We start from the raw sequence: 23,931 nt of genomic DNA on the forward strand, positions 1-23,931 counted from the left end.
GAAGGGTGTCACTTGTCAGGAGCACCAAAGCAGAAGTTTGATGCAGCTGGGCAAATCAGCCCTGCCTGCAGTACAAGCAGGCTCACTGTAGCTTAGCTGGAGCTTTCAGCTAACACAATCCTGAGTTCTGGGTAGTCTGCTTCTCTCTTAAACAGTTGCAAGAAAAACTATCAGTAGTTTTAGAGCTAAAATTTTCTAAGAAGAAATTTAAGAGAAATTTAATGACCAGCCTTTACTGGAAAGCTTTTCTGGCCATTACTTCTCTGACAGGAAGTCTATCAGAAACTTGAGGTAAAAAAGCAAATACAAACCTCATACAGGTTTCTCTACCATGGTTAATTCTTAGCCTGCTACATAATATATACACAGACAAAAACCTACTTCTCAGGATCTGAGTATCAAGAACCTCCTTATCTCCAGTCTTGCCTCAGAGAACTGTATGCAAGCCAAAACCTCCTGCATGGTCACTGGCTCCCATGCAAATAGAGAGGAGCTACGCTGCTGCTCCTTTCCCATCCTCACATGGTAGTCTGAGGAAATACCAGAGCTAACATCTCAGCACCACTCCATGTTCCTCTGGAAAAATAACCCATAACACCAAAAAAGGGGAAAAAAAGCTCCACAATGATTACTGCCAAATGCCATTAACCTGCTATGAGCAAAAATGTACACCATTGCATGACAACAGAGCAGTGTTTCTATTATGATGGAGTATAGTGGAGCCATCTGCTCGCAGTGTGTGGCCTGAGTCTTGGGCTGCAAGAGTGTCTGAAGAATTTGTAGCACATTTCTGAAAGTCCCATCTCTACTGCAGATGTTTCCATCTGCACAGTAGTGTGGTGCTCTGCATCTCACATACCATAGCGTTTGCAGTCTCTTAATGTCTTTCATGGGTAGTTCTAATCATGCTGGTTATCATTTGCAACCACCCTTATGACTGGATGGCATGAGATATATTAATGGTGGTATTTAATTTCTGCAGCAGCTGTCAGAGGCCCTCAGCCTTCTGAAACACTGCTATCAGAAATAAAGGACAGGAGTGTTTCGTCACTTCTCTTGAGGGACTGTAGCTGTGGTGCCGCCATGGCAAACAGGCAACAGAGGGTTGCTGGTTTCTGAGAGTAAGATCTATTCATGCCCTTTTGCTCTCAAAAGAGCCACACTCTGGGGATGGTGCACACTTCTGTAGGTCCACACTGTCCTGTTGTGCCCTCTTCCTGTTGAAAGGGAATCTCAAAGAGGAATGTGGGGCAAATTCCCCCACATTCCCCAGAAGAGACCTGAACAAAAGCTAAGAAAGTGAAATTCAATGGTGTGGAGGATATTCCCCCTCAAAGCCACATAAAAATCATAAAAATTGAATCCTAGACATTAGGAACTCTTAGCCAGCACTTTTAGACACCATGGATACTTATTATCATGTCCACATTGTAGGGGTTTTGATAATCTACGATGTAGCATAGATATAGTCACAGAGACTTTACCTACCTGCATTTATCATTCTGGAAAGATCATGTCTATTAATCACAGATAAGAGCACAGTCTATTGTGTCCCTGACAATTAGAGCTCTCTGCCAGCAGAGCAGACACAAATGCTAAGATGAACGAAAACGAAGGTGTCTCTACAGGGTTCAGGTTGTTTGGTTTTTTTTCATAAAGTCTTGTACATGCTATAAGTTGGGTCTTGAATTTCTGAGGTGTTCTTTAAGTGAAACCGCAGCAGGGAAGGGAGGGCAAATACCTGTTTCTAGCTGCTACAAAGCTATGCTGCAATTTTCAGTAGGGTTGGAGTGTTGCCTTGTCTTTGTGAGCTGCACTAGAGAGAGCTCACAAAACACAGGTATGAATATACAGAAGCTGACGTGGTGCCCCAGCACTGAGCACACACAACTCCTCACTTTTGGAGGTGACAGGAATGACTTGAAGGAGAGCAAGAACCTTAGTGGAAAAAAAAAAAAAAAAAAAAAACAATGTTTGTAAAATGTTAGTAGAAAGGAGAAAGCGAAACTGTAGCAAAACAAAATCAAAAGAAAGAAATAAATGGATAAACAGATAGTAGATGTGATCCCTGGTTCTGCAGGTCATGGTATGAACTGTTTGAGTGCATTGGCCACTTCCCAGGCAGGTGTCACCTGTTTTGAGTCTGTGACTCTTCTACTAGGCTGGACCAAGTCTGCCTATCCTCTTTTATCCATGTTTTCAACTGCAGAACAAAGCTAAGAAACTTTTCCTGACAAAAGAGACATTGAAACTTTCCCCTGAAAATGTCTCAATTTGACCAATAAGCATGAACAAATTATCTAATCAGAAAATCCCTAATGATGGAAAACAATCTACCCATTTATGCCTGAGCAAGATCAAAACTTTCAGCATTTGGTTGTGCATTTTGCAATTTCAATTTCACTTTGTCTAGATAATAATAGTACAAAATAGTATTTTTACTGGGGTTCTTTGTCAACTTCGCGTGGCTTTGCTAACATCCCAAGTATTAAGCCAGTTTTTAAAAATAACAGATTTTTTCTGAAGTTCAATTTATTTATTGCTTCCACTGGACTCTTGTACACTCTTGAGGGTGGATCTCTGATCTTCATCTGTCAAGCATCTAGTACATAAGGCTGTAAAGCACTGATGCAGGAACTTGGAATACTGCTCTTGGCTTTTGTGGTTCCCAGTACAAGGGGTCCAGGTCACAAGTGTGTTTTTCAGGCAGCTGATGGTACATGCTGGGAGCTGGCACCTGGGAACCCTGAGGCAGCTTTGGGATACTCAGGGCAGTCAGAGCCATACCCTTCAGTGTCCTTTCTGTGGAAAGATGAGGGAGAAGCTGGGATCAGAAAATCCAAGCACATCTGGGTCTTACCTGCAGAAGGCTCTGAGATGGCGGGAGCAGGCACTCCCACTGCTGGGTGCATGCTCCAGACATAACCCTGGGTTTCCTCTCTCAGATGTGGCCTAAGGGGCTGCTGTGGTACAAATGATAATTTATGATACTAGCACATACATCTGTAAGATTAACATGTTCATAATAATTAATATATGCTTTCAGGGTGATTCAGCAGCCATAAAGAGCACTTTAATTTATTATTCTTAATTTCCCCAAAGAAGTTATCTGCTATGTGAGAAATCCAAAGCAGTCTTCTTCAAGCCCTAGCAAGATACACACTCCTAAAACAAGACAAAAATTGCTCCTGGTTTTTCCTTATAAAATTATTTGTCATTTATTTCTGTCAACATTCTGAACTCTGAGTAAGCTTGCTGCTCGAAGATCAGAGACAGAGAGCACATTTTAAGACTATCTGGGTTTTTTGAGTTTTATAAGTTAGAAGAGAAATAACATTTACTCTTGATTGCTATATATTTCCCCTATATTTATTTTCAAATCATCTGGGTTTTCTGCAGAAAACAGAAATCTACTTTTCTTGTCCTTTTATAGAAGGATTTCTTTATATTTTAATTCAAGAAGGCTTCCATTTGGAGAGAGTGGAAGGTCTTGAAGGAGGCTGCAGCATGTGTCACTGGGGCAATTGTGTATTTGTAGCACTTGTTCAGGAACCAGAAGTATAAGCCTTGGCTTGCTTGGCAAGAGAAAAGCCATTGGCATTCTGGGTCCTGATACAAGTTCTTCTGAAAAGCTTTACCCTTGCACACACTGCTTTCCCAGCGGAAAATTCATCCTCTGCTCCTGCCCCTGCTCTCACTGCAACACACCTGTGGAGTGAATCCACTGCAAGTGCAGTGGCATGGGGTGTTATGGCAGGAGGGACAGACATGCTCCTATTTAGCTAAAATGGTAGAAGCAGATTATTACAGCAATGTAGGCATTCATTTTCTTCTGTAAAGATGAATATTTTACTCTGCATTTTTCATTTACCCTTGTACATCAGATTTTTGTCTGACCAACAAAATCCTGTCATCCCATCAACCAGATCCTGACCACTCCCAATATCCCATTAGGACTCTTAAGAAGATTCTGATGTTCATGAACATTATGGGTGTTATAAGATAATGGTAATTTTTTTCACTTTTATGTAGAATAAGATGGGTCATTTAAAACTGTTTGCTTCAGGATCAAATTTCTCCCTTCTGACCATGCAGAAAACATAAAAGGCAAACTGACAAGCTGATATCAGCTGAAGCTTAGGGATCATTTAAAAGCTCTATTCGGGTTTTTTGGTGTTGGTTTTTGTTTTTTTTTTTTAATTTAGATAAATTAAGCTTAAATTCTTACATGCAACTGAACTGAACCCTAAAGAATCCAGAGCCTTGGAAATGTTCTTGGAGAGAAAAGGATTTCTCTACAACTAAGAAATGCTTTCAGAAATGTCAAGAAAGACATCTCTGAAAAGGCAAGTAAATGAAAATTTGTTGGAAGACATAAATGTGGTTCACGGGTGCTTTCTGTGATTGGGAGTGTTTGGAGTGTTGGAAACTAAGCCCAGGTCTCTGTCACTGAGATGAATTGATGTCACCTCAGCAGAGCTGAAACCTTGTTTGCCTCTCATGTCTGTTAGGAGGGCTGTGCAAAGTGAGTTGTCAGTGTGGATGCAGTCTTCAGTCAATAAGGGATTCTCATATGCAGGACCATCCTTCATTGTTTTACACAGGGACTTAGGATCCATGTGGCTTAAGCTGAGTTACATTGTGGGGACACAAAAAGGGAAGCCAGATGTGGTTTTCAGCTAATCAAAAGGTTTTGAAACTCCTCTAGAGATAAAGTAGATTTGTGTCTGAAACAGTGTATTAATATTTTTATTAAAATTTCATTGTGTTCAGGGACATGTTCACTAGCACAGGCAGAAGTGCAACTAAAAACGACTGAAAATACAGCACTAAAATATCTAAGAACTGCATCAACAGGCTCACTTCACACAGGCCACCGAGGAGACAGCAGATGTTAATGAACTTGAGCCTTTGCTGAGGTCATGTAGTAGCATAGGTCATTGAGTTGAATGAGTAGATTTACTCAAAAACATTGATAAGATGTGATTAGAGTACATAAGTATGGCTAAAAATACAAATTGAAGTCACACATAAGGAATCAACAAATAATTTGCATCCTGAAATATGAAACCCTTAACACCCCACACACTTGCTTTTAAATCATAGTGCTGGATAGAGATACTCCAGTATTGACCTCATACAGTCAGCAGCCAAAACTAAAAGCATCACACTAACCCAGTGCCTTTGCTTGCACTTAGCCCAGAGTGACATCATTGTGCTAAATCACTTGTACAGGCAGAACTGAGATGCTGAGTGTGACAGAGACATCTTCAAAAGAGGAATTTCAGAAGTCTGCTCTGCAGCCGTGATGCTGATAATGTTCAGAGTTGGTAAGTGCTGTAAAGACCATGTGCCATGGAAATCAAAGAAAGACAATCAGCCAGAAGTAATATATTTGCAGTATCCCCTGCTGCACAACACAGGCACAGGAATAAATTCCTGGGTAGCCAGTGATATCAGCTACATTTTTGTTGAATAGATACGTTTTTAGAAACCCTCTTGAGGTCCACTACACTCTGCCCTATTAGTTCTTCCTCCTACTGAAACCTTCTTATCTTCAGCCTTTTGTTGTTCTTCGTTGTCCTACACTTCTCCCAGATTTTGCTGGGGAAAACGTGGAATTTCTGTTCATATAGCTTGAGTTTCTCCCCCTTCCTGAAAAGCAGAAGGAAAGAAGGAGCAGAGTATTAGAAAAGCCTCAGTCTTGTTTTGATCTCAGTAAGAGTTTCACATAAGTTATAATAGCAGTCCCAAGCATAGAAAAGATTATCTATGAAACTGTTTCTATAATCAACATTTTGTAAATGTTATGTAAGCCAAACTGGTCTGCAATACCTAAACTTTTCATACTTTTCATGGCAGAGGAAAGATATTATAAATATGTAAAATAAGGCACTAGTACATTAACATAAATAACTAATAAATTGTAAAGCTTTGTAGAAAATAGAAAACTGCTAATGGAATAATGCACATTTGTTGATTCTTGGAGCAGACACTGGCCATACATCATGCACCAAAGCAAGTGCTAAGAGTATCAGCACGTAACAGCAGTATTTAAACTTCTTTTATGGGAGAGATTAAATAGTCATTAAAGCAGCCCATACTGAATCACTGGCTCCATTTTCTATTTTTTATTTGCATACAAGAGACTATCACAGGGTTTGGAGTTTTCATTAGTACTTATATCCTTAAAGCAATTACCTTCGTGTCAGTTGACCAAATTATCAATAGTTGACTAAATTATCAATAATGAAAACTGCCCTTCCAAAAGGACCAGCCCAAAGATCAGAAGCTTAAGGTTCAGTAATTCCATTGGTCATCCTGCCTCACTTAAGCGTGCCAGACAAACTTAGGAAAACGTTATCATGTGGTCGGTCATTCCATTTCTTGGATGCTTTGACCAACAGATACTACAATCAGCCAAAGGTGGTGTTGACTCCTGGCCTACAAGAACTGACCTAAACCCATTAACCATGGCATGTAGAACACAAAATACAGTGACAAGATAAATGATAATTACTGTTGGTCATCCTGGTCTGGCATAGATTTGAATGAAGGAGTAAAGGACATAGACAAAGGTACATGAAGATCAAAGCTCCTGCTTTATTTTTAGAAGTATGGATTTGTATGTAAAGATCTTGATTCAAGTATTTTCCCCTGCATGTTTCTGCAGCTCATGGGGTTACTCACATTCTTAAAGCTAAGCTGAAATGGAAGCCAAAAGTTACCACCCACATAAGCCTTCCTCCATTCAGCATTAGGGACATCAAGGACAAAAAGTAACCAGTCTTCTGAGGAGGAGACTATTAAATCCCATACATCCAGCCAGGGCATGGGGAAAGCCAAGTGCCATACCTGTGCTCTGGTATATGCTGCAGCTTTGTAAATTTGGCCCTTCCTTTTATTTAGGAATGAAAATACTTTAGAGCCAAGTTAAAGGGATGAATTGCGGATTGAAAGTCCTTGGGGTGTTGATGCTCTTTATGCCAGATAAAACAAATAACAGAGCTTCATGGAATGGAAATCTCCATAGTCTGCCATACACTGAATTTGTTTATGGTTCACTTGGCACAATTTTTTTCCCCTTGGACAATAAATGGACTTTTAAGCTTAAACTTAATTTTTACTTTAAGAAAGCTCTGGCTGTAAAAAATGGACAAATTAACAGCAGTGAGCACTTTCACACAGGAGAAAATGATTCATTAACTGTTCTTTCACCATTGTAGAAGAGCCCATTTTTGGCTGGTCCTCAGAGAGTCCAAGGATGCTTATAATACAAGCAACGTTTAGAAAAACTTCATTGCACAGAGAAAATTCCAGGCTTCAATTTTCTTCTTGAGAGAGTTCAGTACTTGCTTTATTCTCCATGTGTGTGTGTGCATGCGAGTGTGTGTGTATGCTTATACACAGAATTAGGTTCTAGCAAAGGGAAAGTGCATTTATGCAAAAAGCAATTAATCAACCACTTCTGTGCTCAGAATTCACTGAGGTAATTTAGGTACTTTAATGGCAAGGTAGTTTAGGTAAGGTATGCAATAAATGTTTCCCCCAACCCCTTCAAACAGTTAGAGTAATGGAAAATGTGCGTTCTAAATGAATATTTTCAGTAAAGTAATTCTTGTTTTAATTATTTATCAGTTAGAAAATATGAAATATAATGACATAGCAAACTTCTCTGGAACCTCTTTTCATGTTGAGGGAGCACTCTTACATTAGCTGGAGTTTTATGTGAGCTCTTACTAAAAGGCTAACATAATGCAGTGTGCAGCACTAATCTGTTTCTCGTAATATTAAATGTGCAGCAAGCACCTACCACAATGAGGAGACCCTTTGGATCTATTTGCAACATCTTCACCATGGCCTTGACCTTAGTGATGTCAGGCATATATTATATCTCCACTATAATTTACTATTGACATCATGGATTAAATTTGTTGTTTCAGCTAATGCAACAGAGCAAGCAAGGTAGATTGTGAAACAAAGCCAGCTGCTGAAATACGAGGGTTGTCAAGTATAAATTTACAAAAGATATTCAGACAGAGCACAGAAGACAAAAATAAATGGACAGAGAAGCTGTTTTTGACAGACTGCAAAGGGCTAGAGACTTAAACTTGAGCATTGTAAATCCAAATGTCACAAAACACTGCTACAGAATGTGAGACATGTCTATTTCTCAGGAATATAAATGGTGATATGAGACAAAACTTTCAAGATGCTGTGCATTTTTGCAAAGTCTATCACTATCTCCTGATAAGAAACTTAGTGATCTTTTCCTATTAGCCTTAAAAGAAGGAAATTCATCATTTAAATTCAGTGACCAACATAACAACTGTATTTGGGACAGGTAGTTTATAAAAATAGCAAAAAAAAAAAAATCTTGCTATAGTTTTTTGGATTTCTAGAAAAATATATTAAACTGACTGATATGTTTGTTCCCTTGGTGAAATTTAGCCAATCATATATGATTAATTCTTTTTTGGGCATTCATAGGGATAGATGGTAGTTTTCGGCTGTTGTGTTTCTGTAGAAGAACAGCACTATATAAAAATAAAATCCTTTTTTTACTTTTGAGGTGTTATGTCAGTCACATAACTCAGGGTGGGTTTTCTTCCCAAAGCTTTTCTGTGATTCCCAGAATGATGTACTGCCTGTCCACCTGAGAAAGGATTCAGTAAAGAGAGACACCCACAGAGCAAGATGGGCAGCAGTGCTCATGCAGGCCTGCAGCTGAGGCTGGGGAGCACCCTGCAATGGCCTCAGCTTCCAAATTCTCATGTCATGAAGCCAGTAACTGAGGCTGAAAAACGAGGCACAGCATGTTGGCCAAAGGCTCCACCTTGGAGACTTTCAGCTCTGTGTTTGACTCAGCAACAAGCATGCTCTTTCTTACTTCTTTGCAGTTGAGGGAATAAATCTAACCTGAGGAAATTAAACTCTGACTCCATGACCTAAATAAGTTGTCAGCACAGATTTAAGAGGAACATATCATAGTCACAGGACCATCAATGAAGCAACTGTGGGTTCTACCAAAATATAAACAGGGGGCGCTGTTCTGGGATAAACGCAGAGATGGGAATGATACCTTTCTGTGTGACATCTGGAATAACTCCAAAACAGCTGCATTTTGTGGAATCCTTTCCTTCAGTGCAAATTCATTCATGGCCTGAGTGATGGGGTGGCTACCTCTAGCAATTGAAGAGCAGAGGAGGTAAAATAGTGGTTAGCAAGAGCAGGGTTTGCTTTGAGGGAGTTCATTGTTTCTTGTTGGATTTTTTCACTACTCAAAAGGCCTAATCTTAAATAAAAATTGGGATGGGCTAAAGCCAGGTTTTGACACATTCTAAAAGCAGTGTTAAGACAAATGGTCTATAGCTTTCTGCTATTGTATCAAAGATGCTGTGGAAGATGATCAATGTAGGCCAAACACAGAGAGATTCCACACTCCACTCACTGCAAACACCTCTCTGGAGCAGCTTAGATACACTGTGCTGCAATAGGTAAGAGCAACAGCATGCCACATGAGCTTAGCATTAATTTTGATTCATTTTGCAGGTCAAGCATGAAATGCTTCTTGTAGTGCTCTCTGGTACTAAACGATTTACACCAGTTTAGAATTTTCCAATCTTAGCACCAATTATTTGTGACAATTTCAGATAGCTATCTAATTTTGACAATGCAGTATTCACACCTAGGACTTCATTCCCGATATATTGATTTCCTCTAAGCTTTGCTTTTTTTGGGAAAATCTTTTACATTGATACACCTGGTTAGCAGATGTGGCTTGGCTGTTATATGTAATGCAATTAATCTGGAAGGCTGGCGTCACAGGACTTTCTGTGATGCTGTGGCAGCATTATTGTGATTCATTAATGTCACTTCCTCAGCAAGTTGTAATTGGCAGTGCATATTGTTTCTGTAAAAAATCAGTCACTATGGTGGTAGGAAAAAGAATGGCATATTTTCTTTTCTGAGGAAAACAAAGGTTATCCTTGTTTACACATCTAGTGTGAATGTAAAATGAACAAGCTCCATCCTTAATTTGCCTCTTCTACCTCACTGCAAAGCCTAGGTGTTAGAGGATGGCGTTGAGATGCATTCACCAGACAAAAAGTGTTTCCTATTATTAATGGCTGGAGGAGCCCTCTGTGTAATCAAAGGGCACAGCTGCAGTGATATACGGCCAGTGACAAACGGAGAGATCTTTCCTTCTCACTGCTACAAGCTTGCCAGCTTGCAGCCAGCAACTTCCAGCGCTGTATATCTGCAAGATAAATAGCACGAGATATGAATATACGCAGTGCTTACAGTCTTGAAAAGTATTGTTATATCCCCCACATACAATCATTCTAAATATGACTTGAGTGCATTTTTCACAATTTCAGAGCTATTCTTGCTGCTTGGAAATAGATACAGCTTCTGAGCAGAGATTTAAAACCTCCTAACAGTGCTGCTTTCGGAGGTCTGGTTTGGAAGCGGATGTTGTACAGCTGATGGTGTCAGCAAAGCAGCTTTCATGAGATTCATAGCTCTCTTTTGCAGTGACAGGCAGCACTGAACTTTTCAGTGAAAGGAATCAGCTAAAGAATATGCAATAAATATTTTTTAATTTTCTGATGCGCCTATGACAAAGCAATCTGAAGAAAGAAACTCCTTCTCTTCAATATGTGTGTATTTCAGAAAAAGCCATGTTAGCCATTTCTTTTGTGGTTCTTTCTAGTCACGTTCTAGTCCTTTTGTTTTTACAAAAAAAGATATTCTGTGTAGCACCATTTCCTTAAGCTAAGGATGTATCTGAACTGAAACAGGGAGCAATTGCCAGTGAAAAGCAAACAAAGGTTCTTGGTAAATAAAAAATTATGTGCCCTTTAGCCTGGTTTGCTGTTGGTATAAGTGGGTCCAGATTTCCACAAACATGAAACCAAAGCTGTCAGTGGGCAAGAGCAGCCCTTGCATGGAGGCAGTGTCAGGAGGGTGTCCCCACGCACATGCAGGCACACAGGCACATGCACACACGGAGGAAGTTGGTGCCGCTCTGTGACCTTTCCATGAACTTTCTCGGAGATGCAAAGATCAGTCAAGAAGCCAAAGGTCAGCATTCATGCTGGTCACAAGCAAAAATCCATTTTAACCAGTCACTGGAAAAGTGTTTCTGCCCCTTGAGTTATCTCAGCAAAATACTAATAATTGCATTTTGTATAGAGGAAAATTGACTCAGTCAGTGTTTAGTGTCTCAGCATGTCTCAATGTTGCTGCACTCATTTGACAACTTGTTGGAAGCTATGTTCACTTTTCCCTTGTAATATATCTGTGCAGGGGAAAGATGGAGTTAAATAATATGAAGGAAGTGGCACAATGTGAGAAAAATCTGGTAATTCAGAGTGAACAGTGCCACTGCTGGTGTTCGTGAGACACAAAAGTATGAGCTGAAGAAAGGAAATTACATGTTGATTGCCTATGAAGAAAAACATTGAGTTAAAAGCAAGGCAACAGTAAAGGAAGTCTGCAATTTCAGTCGTAATTGACTTGTCCAGCCTCTCACACAGTACCTGGTATCAAATTATACCACAGTGATATCTTTGTTTAAATCAGAGTTAAAAAAAAAAGAATCAGAATGAAATATACAAGTAATATAATCCTACTTTCAGCAGGTCAGAAGTGAAAACAAATGTGGTGATTTTGCTTCTGCTGTTGCCTGAGGTGGACATTTGCCCATGTGACAGCATACAAGATACATTTTAGCACAAAACTCCCATTGACTGCAACGGGACTCTGATCGAACCCAGACACAGCGAGTGCTGTATCCCAGAAGAAGCACAAACCTCTACCATATGACTGTCTTTACTATAGCAGGCTGGGAGGATTTTGTTCTAAGAAATGAGTTATTAGGAACTTTATTTTCTTTTCCCTTGCCTTTGCTTTTCTCGCTGGCACAGTCTAATAAATTAATAGTAAAATTCCACTTAGGAAAAATGATGAGTGAAGCTCACGAGATGAAGATACAGAGATATGAAATTTTGGTTATGGATTGGAAAAGAATACCTTGAGTTTTTAACAGTATACTTTAATAACAGCAAGTGGTTAATACATTTTTATCTAACATATTATGAAATCTCTAAATATATTCTTCAACTCACAAAGTTTTCCAAGTAAAAGTAAAGGGAAATGAACATAAAATATTTTTTCCATATTGGCTTATTGGTGACTTCAATTATTTCTCATGCTTATTCTTTTATACAGTCATCTGGATTATTTTGACCACTTCCTCACATCTTTTAACTCCTAAAACAAATTATTTCACCAATAATTGCTCACTCTGGGGTTAGTTTTACTGTGCTTTCTTTTGTAAAAAACAAAATAACCAAAAATCCAAAACAAAACGGTTGGGTTTGTTGTCCAATTTTTGCACTAGAATATGAGTGAAAATGTCTCTGCACAACCCAAAACTGCAGCATTTCCTGCCCTGTCACTGAGAACTGAAGTGCTTTTCAGAACAGGGTCAGGAGCTGTCAGGAGCACTGAGGGTGCTTTGTGCCTGCCTGAGCAGTGGAAAGGCAGCTCCTCACAGCTGGGAGCTCCCACCTGGCCCAGAGCTGGGCTGAAGCTTCCAGCTTCTTCATGAAGGGGTCTGGGGACTATGGGCTCAGTGGTAATCCTAGATGAGGCTTGTGCTGGGATAGTAAAGTAAGGGATAAATTAAACAAGTTCATGGCAGGCAGTATTTAATATAATAATACAGGGAGGACTTAGAGCCAGGGCTACTCTTCTGTCTCCATTACAGAGGAGAATCATGAAAAATCCATTCTTTTAATCTTTCTGCAAATATTTAACTCCTTTTAAAGTCCTTTGATGATTGCATTTACTTCGTGCTTGTGCCAGCACTTCTGTGTATGGGAGTGCTCGTAGATCCTGAAGGGACTGCAGAGCATCTTCTTGTTCCATCAGCCAGTAGAGAAATATTACCAGGCAGCAAAGAAATGGTGCTGGCCAACTTCTACTCGGGTAGGAAAGCATCTTGCCAGGGAACACTCTGATCCACATACACTGACTTCTTTTAAAAGCTGGAAGAGTCTGAGAGGACTATAAAAGAAGCTAAAGTCATGCTAATGTTTTAAAATGGTCAACATGATGACTAATAGACATTCAACCTATTAAGATGAAAAGAGGTATCATCCCAGTCTTGGAAGCTTAACATTGGAGACAATGAGTACATAATTAAATGACGGCAGCAGAACATTCATCTTGACACATTTTCAGGGAAGTTAAGTCTTGTCAGGCAAACATGTTTTTTTTGGTTGTTTTTTTTTTTTTTTTTTTTTTTTTTTTGTTGGGGTTTGTTGTTTTCTTTTTTTTTAATAAAATAGCACATTCTGGTGATAAAAACCCCCAAAAAGCTACACAGTCACATTGAATGGTTTAAAAAACCCCCAACATTCAAAGAAAAAAAGAGTCAGGAAAACATGCCTTAATCTGTTGAGGTTATCCAAGAAGGAGTTAAAAAGTGACTTAATCAAAGTCTGCAGGTATCTACATAAGGAAGAGATTTCTGATAACAAAAAGCTACTTAGTCTAACAGAAAAAGGCACAATAAGATCCAATGGTTGGAAGCTGTCGTACTTTCTCTAGCATGGGCCATTAATCATTGGAACAACCTACCACAGGATGTGGTAGATCATTTGAAGTCTTTAAATCAGGACTGCATCTTTACAAAAGAAATCCTTCTCTCAAATAGAAAATCTGCATCTGATGCAGAATCTAAATTGTGCAAAGACTGAAGTGAAAGTCTTTAAAATATATTACATTAAAGAAAAACAGCTCAGTGGAAAAATTTCTTGACAAATTTATGGAAAAGAAGCAGAGAAGTGAAAGAAAAATGGTATTCTTTCTAAAATATATGTCTTCGGTCCTTTAAACACAGTGTGAAAAAGACATGCTTTTTCCTTGAAGTTCATCTGGTGGCATTCTGACTGCACATGGTGATGGGCTCACCAGTGGTTATTTATGAAGCTTGGATTCTTGGGCTTGGTTAAAAAATACCAGTTGGCCTCCTTTCAGTTAAATCCCATTCCTTTGAGGTGAATTTAATCATTCCTGAAACATATCTGTAAAACAGAAGCACTTTGAGTTTCCTACAGAGAAAAAAGGAAGATACCAGCCTGCAGGAAAGAATACAACTCTCATGTCAAAAAGAGAAAACAGATACGGTGCAATTCCAGGGCTATACTTATGAGTTCAGAATACCAAAGTTTATAGTCAGAGCTCCCACGAGGAGGGACAGGAGTATATGAGGATATTTGCTACTTCCTATAGTTAATAGCATTAAACATTTATATAATTCTAGTGCTCTGCTTTGATAGGAACTTCTTTGTGCTGGAAGCTGCAAACAGAAAAGGGCAGGGAGCAGACAATCCATGCACGGGAAGAGAACTGCAGCCCAAAGCCTCCAGCAGCCTGCACAGAAAACTTGAGCTGGTCTTTCAGAGTTGCTGCTGTGACAGAAAAAGGACTCTGGTTTCCTGCCTGCTTTGACCATGCATGAAAAGTCTTTCTCTGAAATTTTCTTTATGATTTTAGCCTCTGATATGCAAACAGCTGTTGGATAGAAGTGTGTGTTCCAAGTTCACTGGGCTTTTCATGATCAGAGAATAATAGTAAAGAGCTGGCTGCAGAGATTATGCTGGCTTTGCCCCGCCGGTCCTTTGGGATCTAGTAGTTATGTCCCTAACCCTTCTGTGACCTAAGCATATGTAATACATGTAGCATGGCTCGAGACAGCGCATAAGGAAATGAAAATGCATAGGGACATACCTGCTAATTTATTATCTGCATGCCAAGGCACACAGCGGCACAGATGCGTGTGCGTGCGTGCTCTGCGAGCGTGCATGCCACATGTGCACCTCATCCCCCGCTGCAGCAGGATGGATTCCAAATTAAAACTGGGACCTCTCTGGTAAGTGGTCCATGCCTCTACTGTTCCTGGAAAACCTGCTGCAATACAAATAAGAATCAGTTGCAACAATTCAGTACAGTTCCTACTGTCAAGTCTTTAAATTCATTAGCCATTTCACATACTTTGCCATTTACATTGCTGCATTACTTCTTCTCTTTCCATAAGCTTATAAAAACAAACAATTAGTTAAGACAATTTCTATGGCTTTTCTCCCCACACAAGTAATTTTTAGTCTTCCTTTTTCTAAAGCCTGCTATTGGGCTAAGCAGCATTTTTACACCCTGGGGTCTGTGTTTCACCAGTGATGGTCGCCAGATGAGGCTGTTTCAGACTGACACAAAGTACCATCTCCAGAGGCTGAACAGCTCTGAATTACCCCACAAGTGCTGCTGGCTAGAGAAACCAGGGGGAAGGCAAGAGGCTCAGCTGCTGTTCAGCATGTCACAGCACCAATCTGTCAGTCAGCACAGCCCAGATCCCACACAGAAACCTCCATGGGCTTTGGCTCAAACCTTAAACATTATAGTACTTTGGGACTGTGTGTGCATATGTGTGGTTTCTGGGTGTATGTTTTAATTTTGTTTTGTTCTGGAAATACCAAGTATGTCCTTTGAGACCATTAGAAATGAAGTTTATATAGACATGGTAAAAGACCACTGTAGGCAAGGATAATAAAATATTAAATCATTATGAGAGACATAACAACTGGTTTAAAATAGGAAGTGCTGAGTTTTCCAAATTCAGCAAGTATGATTATTTTTCTCTTTCATTTTCAGAGCACCTGTGATTATATAGAACTAATAATTTGAGAACTGAAACAAACTGGGTTTGTTTATGAACAAGCAATATAAACTCATCTATCAGACTCATCAGTATGTGGGCCAAATCATAAATTACCATCTTGCTGTTGGCTTTTAGAGAACAGTGATACTTCCTCCATGTGAAGATATGCCCCTTATTTTTGAATCAGGAAAGCTAAGAGCTTTGCTTCTGGCAAGGACAACTCTAAAAGGAATCATTCCTAATGCAATCTGCCCTTGAAATAAAGCTTCCTCTCATCTGTATTCCCTGTGTCATCTGATATGGGCTTCAAATATAAAATTTTCATTGTTTTTCTATGACATTGTCAGGATGGGAAGAAATATTAGCAACATGATTCCTAACAGAATCTGCATGAAGTCGTCACATATTTGACTTCCTGCTAGACATAAATCCATTATCCTACAAACTGTGTTGCTCACATGACATTCCTACTAAGCAGCTGCAGTTGATAAGAGCTATTCTGCATAATTTGCTTTGAAGTATCTTTTAAGATAGGATTAACCAGATGATGCATTCTTTTTTCCTTTCCCTCTTTCCCTCTGTCTGTCTTGGTGGTGGTGGTGGTGTCATCATCATCATGGTCCTGTTCCTACAGAAATGTTTGTGGACTGCAGATACCCACGTGGTATCTGTATACCTTGTGAGCAGTTTGTCTGTATCTTACACTAAATGTGTTTAAACCTAAATGTTTGGACTGCCAGAAAGAACACAGAGAAATCTGGAACTGCTACAATCAGAAAATAAAAAGCCACTGTAGTTAGCCAGTATGACAGTGCTTGAAAATACATCTGATTTACCAAGAAATGAATGTTCTGTCTTTCCATCAGCTTGCTTTCAAGTCCAAGTATGTATTGTTTTTCAAACACTTTGACATTATCTGAAAAAAAGAGAATAGTTTATATTTGTATTGAGTGACTAAATCCCTGCCTCAAAGACACTGAATGGTTTTGTATTTTCTTCCAAGGGATAGTTTTGTTATGTGGAGAATCACATCTTTGCCCACTTGTTTTCTGCATCGCTTGCATACACAATGCAAAGGAAGTAACTGTGAAAATGCAAATGAATATTCCCATGTAAGTGGTGCTAATATGATAGCATGCTGTACATCTGAGTGGCTCAGAAAACTAATGGGCACCATTCTGAATTGTGGAAACATGAGCTATGGGGGAAAAGTTGGAATTCAGATTTATTGCTTCTTTCTTCTCATTTCCAATGCTTGAATAAAAGAAAGAAACATTTAAAGGATGCAAGTTTAAGTATCTTAATCTCATCAGCTTCGGCTTGGCTTTTTGCTCTTCTATGTTCATATGAAGCACTTCATCAAAATTACATTACAATTATAAATAAAATCAAGGTCCACTTTTTATTAACTTTTGCTTTTTATCCTCCCTCTGTTTAAATGCATTGGCTCTGAAGTTTCCTGGCTGCAGCCGCTGGGTGTTTAGAGGCAATACTGCAGACTTTTATGTTTTATGGATTCTACAAGAACAATATAACATGATACTGACAATCATAAACAGATACTAAGTTGTTTCAGTTTGGAAACAATTGCAGCCATATAACCCTTGGTGGGCTCTTTTATATGAACTTTTATTTTTCTCCGTACAATGGCTAACATGGGAACTGTCCCCCCTCCAATAGAGCAGCTTGTATTTGCTCAGGAAATGGTTAAGTTACAGCTGGTCACCCCTGTTACTTCATGGAAATGCTTTGATTTGTCTTCCATACTAAAACAGTTAGAGTCATTTGTTTTACTAACAACTCCCCTCAGAGCAGAACCTCAATACCATCTTAAAGCAAAATTAACTTCACACATGACTTTGTCAAGAAGCTTATTTCCATCTCAGGAGAGTTCAAATTTCATTAAATCTGGACACAGTGTAGTTAGGAGGACAGACTTTGGAAATGCTACTTCCTTCTTTGTGCTGCCCATACTGGCCATTCACTCAAGGATTTTTCAGGTGACATAAAGGCAACGCTTTGTTAAGTGTATAAAAATGCCTGTACTTGACCAGGCTACCCAGCTTGGCCATTGCCAAGAGGGCACGGGGCAAAATATTAATTGTATCTCCAACCTGCACTCTGACTTGTTCAAAGCATAACCTCAAGGATGTGTCCACAGCAGCTACACTAAAATAACATTATTTTGAAAGCTTCTGATAATTTGTAAAATATTTGGCATATCTAAGAGTAGGGAATAATTCTGGACTGGCTCATCACTTTCAAAATGGGGAAAATGTAGCTGCAGCCTCCCAAATCGATTGACAAGGCAGCTTAAAGATACCAACAGGAGTAGATGGACAGAACACATGGGGTCTGTATGTACCTTACTCCACCCTTCTCTGAGGAGTCATATGAATATGAAGCTTTTTACTGTTAAATTTAAGTCCTGTAAGGAAAAAGAAAAAAAGGAAACAAAAAAATTATTGTAGTTTAATAGTGCTAATTCTAGTTTGTCTAGCATATCCAGATCAGTCGAGAACACCTTCTGGACTTGAAACAGAGAAAAATTAAAGATTTCTCTTTGTTAGAATTTCAAAGCACTTCACATTCACCACAACCCGCCTGCAAACAGTGAAGCTCAGAATACCAGCCTGTATCAAGTCATTAACCTTTTAGGACTCAATCAAAGCAGTGTTGTGTGACATTAATGAATGCTTTAATGTGGTATATAAAAGCTAACAAACATGGAAACTGGCAATGATTCATCAAATTTAATATTCCATCAAACATTTAATTTTGAAGACTGACACTTTTTAAAAATAAAGCAATAGACTACAAGTTCAGAAGAGTGCCTTTAATGAGAGTCATTCCCCTCTTTTAGGACTTTTCCAAATTGCATTTAGATGCCCAACAAAAGCAAGAAAAGTGCATAAAAAACTGAAACAGTTATGCAACCTTCTAAATAACATTTGAACATAGTTTATGGAATCTGTTGAGAAGAAGTGAAGGAAGTTGTCCTTATAAATACACTTGCAGTTTAGGTCACACATTGTCTGCAGTCATTGCTAGGAGGCAAAAGCCCTGTTGTAAAACAGCTGGGCTTCTTGGCTTGGGGCAAAGGCAAATTCCACAGCCAGAAACCTAATTAGATACTTTTGGAATTCACAGCACCCTTTCACGCTATGACCTTTTCCTTTCTCTGCCTTCCCCTTGCTTCTCTCCAGCTCACCCCCATATATCCTCCTTCCCCCTGTCCCCAGATGAACATCTGATCCTCTCCTTACTAAATATGTTGCTCTTTATTGCATAAATACTGTCTACTGGCCAAATTCAATCCTGCTGGTAATAAGACCAACTTGGAAGCCAACAAGTTTATGTCATGGATAAATCTGCCCCTGTGATGCATTTAACTTGTAAAAGACTCTGCCTATCCAGTCTCCTAAAAAAAAATTGAAAATATGGACTGCAGAGAAGTGATTTCAAAGAAACAGCTTTATCTGTCCTGGAAAAATTCAAAGTACCCAAAGAATTCTCATGTTGCCCTGGAAAGAAATGCAAAATAAGCCGACATTTTTTAAAACCCATCCACACATGGTCTAACCCTGCCCCACTGCCAAGGCACCCACCTGAATGCAGAAAGCCCAGGTTCAAATTCCTGGAGGGACTTGAACCTGGGTCTTCCACATAGGACAGGTAGATATGCCAGCTCCTGGTCTCACACTGGCTACTTTTTGGACTGAAGTAGCAATTCTGTTCTGAACCTGGCTTTTTTCACTGAAAGATTTTGTATCTGTACAAAGCATTTTTCATATTGACAGACAGGTATTTTTCAATGAACAGTGCCTCATCACAAATTTGCCAACCTCCTATACCCTCAGACAAACACATTCAAAACTTTTCTAAAAGACTAGTACACTTTAATTTAAATTTTATTTGTGTCAAGGGGAAATAATATACAAAAACACATAGATATAAGAATCTAGGTGTCTTATAAAATAAATGTGCAACTGATAGAAATGACAGGCTATTAAATGTCACTGAAGATGTATAATTTACAGTGAGACTATTATATATCATTTTCTTAAATTGTTTTTATAACATAAGCTGCAGTTCTTATCCAAACTAATTTCCAGCCAAAGAGCATGTTCCCTCACACAGATTTTTCACTTAACTAAAAACTGCAGGATTCATCCATTTAAAAAAAAAAAATATGATAAATAGGATATTTTAACTGAATTGGGTAATAGAGAACTGCTGTGCCACTCCTGAGAAATGTCTATAATTCACTTATGCCTTCTGGTATTTGTATAGCATGTTGACTCATGAATCACAGAGTAGCTATCATAAAAAAAACAATGTCTCCTTGACAAAAAATACATTTAACTCAGCTGAGATTTGCAGTTAAGATTCATGCCTACATTTTTAAAATCACAAATGCTATTACGTTACACTTGGGGAACTGTTTTGTAGACCTGTGCACGTTGGTGGTACATTTCCTGTTCCGAATCCCAGAAAGCACTAACGAATTGCTTCTCACCACGTTCCTGCAGCATTATTCTCACTTTGCAGATGGTAAAACTGAGGCAGAGGAGCTCAGTAAGGAGATCAGGGGAGAAGCAAAGTTCAAAGCTCAAAGCAGAGGGCAGAAGTAAATGCTGCTTTGGGCAACTAGTGCCCCATGTTTCCCATGGTTGCCAGCTCCAACAATAGGTACCTTGCTTCCTCTGCAACTACCCACCAGCAATACCTTTCCTCTAGCTGCCCTTTTGCAGAAGCAAGTGAACTTTTAAATTTTTTTTTTTATTTTTATGGAAATGTATCTTTTTCACCAGCCAAAGGCATTCTGATACGGTGTTGGCCCACGAGGAAAGAAACAGATGGGTTTAGGCAGATTTTTGTTAAATATGTAGAGCAGCTGGGATAAGAGCAGGTGAGAGGTGCCTACCAGGGGATGTCAGTATGCTTTTGTCACATCTGAAATGGTGAGAAATGGTACTTGTCACAATCATTGCCAATGGGAAAGGGAAGAAAATACCTACAGGCTGTGCAGAGGAAATGGTCAGATTTCAGTTTTCCTCCAAGGAAAATGAGTTCATCTCTCAAGGCCTGTGAGGCAGAGAGTAAATATCAGTTGGTATTTGGAGGGTGTCAGAGGTCCCAGGTGAGAGGACATCCTGCAGAATAATGTCCTGATATCAACAGAGAAAAAACCAAAAACCAGAGGGCTCTTTGTGACTTCAAACCCACAGAATATTGCCTCTGCCATGGCCACTGGGGATGCTCAGTCCTGGGCTTCACTTCACAACCAAAGACAGGCACCTTGGGCTGACTTCCAGTTCACCCCAGCCTTGTCTCTTCAGCCTAAAGGGGTTAAACATCTCCCTCAGCCTGGGCCCTAAAAATATCCCTTATTTCATATTCCCCAACAAGCGTGCATTTACTACATGCTATTGCTTTTTTGCCTGAGATACAATATTTCAATCACTGAAAAATACCATTCATTATAATTTGCAACTATTGTTTTAATCATAAACTAAACATCAAAGGAACACTAAGTGTGCATGATTGCTAAGTGGTCATCATCCTCAAAGTCCCCTGGAAAAACTAATTAGTATGTTACTGTATATTTGCATACCTGGGAGATAAATGTTGTTCACATCCCCTTCCCTAAGGACAGAATGGAGATGGTTCAGTAAAACACTCTACCTCTTAATATGCAGGGTTTGTTGTAGGAGCAGCTCAATTCATATTTCCACCAGTTTGATGGTAAGGGAGCAGCAGTAGCAATATTAATCTGCAGTAACCTGTCAGTGAACTCTACAGCTAATATGATGTAGTTATGATTTTACCATCAATCAGAACTGAACAGGCCCTGGACAATCCTTACAGCACTGCCTCAAAAAATCTAATTGTGCAAAAGCTTCATCAGTTTCCAACATTTCTTTTTTATCTGTCACAGACTTTTGGCCTACTACACAACCTTTTATTATTGGTCTTATTGCATTAGCTTGTAGGACAAAAAAGAAAAGGCTAAATCTGAGAGTCCCCCTGCATTCCATCATTTGTTACCATGTAGGATCCTATTTGACAGTTCCATATTATTTTAGATTTAGATAAATATTCTTAGGACATATGGTATTGCATGAACTTTTGAACCACTGATTGCCAACATATAAAAAAAAAGCTAGCAATATTTTTACCTCTGCATTTGCATATTCAAATGTAGAAGAAGTAGGTAACAAAAATGGGAGATTTAAGCTGTAACCAGGATTGGATTAGACAAAATGTAAAGCCAGACTTTATTTTTTCTTTTAATTAATTGTATTCACAGAGGAGAAGAGTAGTTGAAAAATGAATTATTAACAGCAAATATGAACTTCTACAGGAGTTAGAGTTCTACTAATAATTAAGATAACTGTTCATTATTCTTTTTAGGCATTTTTAGTACAACCATTTATTATGTAGTTTTGTAGCTTAAATTAGATGTAGATGTGTGTGTGTGTGTATAAATATCATAAAAGAAACACAGACAGGCATTCTCAGCCAGAAGCTTTCCTTCAAACAGTGGCCATAAGAGACTACAACTTGCAGTGAGAGACATTACAACCACACTATTTCTGGTGAGTTTACTATGCGGGAAGTTCTGGTGTAACTTTTGTGATTTTAAACATATAAACCCATCAAGGAAAATGAACTATTAACATTATCTGTTTAGTCATTTTAATCTTTTGCATCTTAAATGTAATCAGGCTTTTCAGAACTAAAATTGCTAATCAGCATGTTGGATAAATGTTTCCATTTTAAAATGTGCACATTTAGACATAACAGCTGGCTGTAAAGAATATATTTATATTTGTGATTTAATGTATCACAAACTTTATATTTGATTTCATTTAGCTTTACCAAGAAACTGAGAAAATTTTTGCTAGCATGATCTGTTTTGACAGCAGTTTTACAGCAGCAGAAAAGCACAGAGTAATAAATGAGGTGTGCATACAATGCATTATGTAGTCTTTAAAGCAAGCATGTCTTTTTAACAAAGCAGATTTTTTTACACAATTTCAAGTGATTTCATCTCTTTCTAACATGAGCTTTATTCATGCAAAGCAATACAGATTGTGCATAAACAGAACACAGCACTCTTCTCTACTACAACGGCTGTTCATTAATTTTGCAAACTGTGTTCCAAACTGAGGGGAAATATTGTTTTTAGAAGAATTCTAACTTCAAAGAAATATTTTTGATGATATGAACATCAAATGAATAGCTGCGTTTTAGCCTTCAATCAATCATAACGTAAAGTAATTGTAATCTAATAAAAATAGCCATACAAAATAAGGAAATGGCAGTTGCATCCTGTTAAAAACATGCAGGAATGCAACTTTGGAACTACTGAGAGAACCGAGGCTGTAGAAAGACAAAAACAGGATGTTAAATTCTTGCGACAATTGGAAGCAACTGATTTTTTAAGCACCCACCACCACCCGTGATAATTTGTTCAGCAGCCTCTAGGGGGTTCTATGCGACTGCAGAACCCTGCAATTTCATGAGCACCTAAGAACAGGTTATCAGAGATACAGGCATTTACACTGATGTTGAAAATGTCCAGCTGCATTGTCACTGCTGCAAATTTGACTGCTACACTAGCACCAGTGTTCTCTAAAGTGAAAATCACAAAACAAAGTTCTTGAAAACTTCAGCCCACTTCAGAATGTGTACATGTCATCAGGGCAAGAATAAAAACATTCATTATAATTAATATAATTACATTAAACTGCATTTAGTCATTCCTTAGACAAGCGTATTTAAATGCCAACCACAAATTTATTCACTTTCCTTTATGCTTTTAACAATTATTTAACTCCTTGTTTTAGAAGACCATCAGTAAGGAACACTAGTTTTCCTTCATTATTTCATATTCCTGGTTTTGCAAGAGGCTGGAACTTTACCACCACATACTAATTCTCCTCTGTACTTTAAGAGTCAACTACAAGACGTTATAGGATTACTACTATTAAAAAAAAAAATCACTAGACCGTTAATAACAGAATGAAAAAAAAATAGCTAAGTTAGTGTGGTACAATGTGTCATGCCTGGCCAACCACAAATATAGCAATAGAATTATAAGCTCAGTTGGTTAGAGAACAAAAAAGCCACATAAAAGTTCAAGGATTAATAACAGTATAATTATCAAAAAACCTCAAGCCATTCTTTAATGA

General features: G+C 38.6%; 2 long non-coding RNA genes across 2 annotated transcripts in view; one reads left to right on the forward strand and one right to left on the reverse strand.

The window, feature by feature from the left end:
- The window catches only part of LOC128810032 (uncharacterized), a 298,275-nt gene that overhangs the window by 260,953 nt on the left and 13,391 nt on the right, over positions 1 to 23,931 (forward strand). The window lies entirely within an intron of this gene.
- Positions 13,959 to 20,876, reverse strand: LOC128810033 (uncharacterized). Its single transcript, XR_008437904.1, has 5 exons — positions 20,752 to 20,876; positions 18,096 to 18,158; positions 16,567 to 16,646; positions 14,806 to 14,985; positions 13,959 to 14,099 (listed from the first exon to the last, which is right to left on the reverse strand). It is a non-coding gene; the product is annotated as an uncharacterized LOC128810033 (long non-coding RNA).

The sequence above is a fragment of the Vidua macroura genome, chromosome 7 (assembly GCF_024509145.1).
Source record: "Vidua macroura isolate BioBank_ID:100142 chromosome 7, ASM2450914v1, whole genome shotgun sequence".
In the NCBI taxonomy this organism is placed as follows: Eukaryota; Metazoa; Chordata; class Aves; order Passeriformes; family Viduidae; genus Vidua; species Vidua macroura.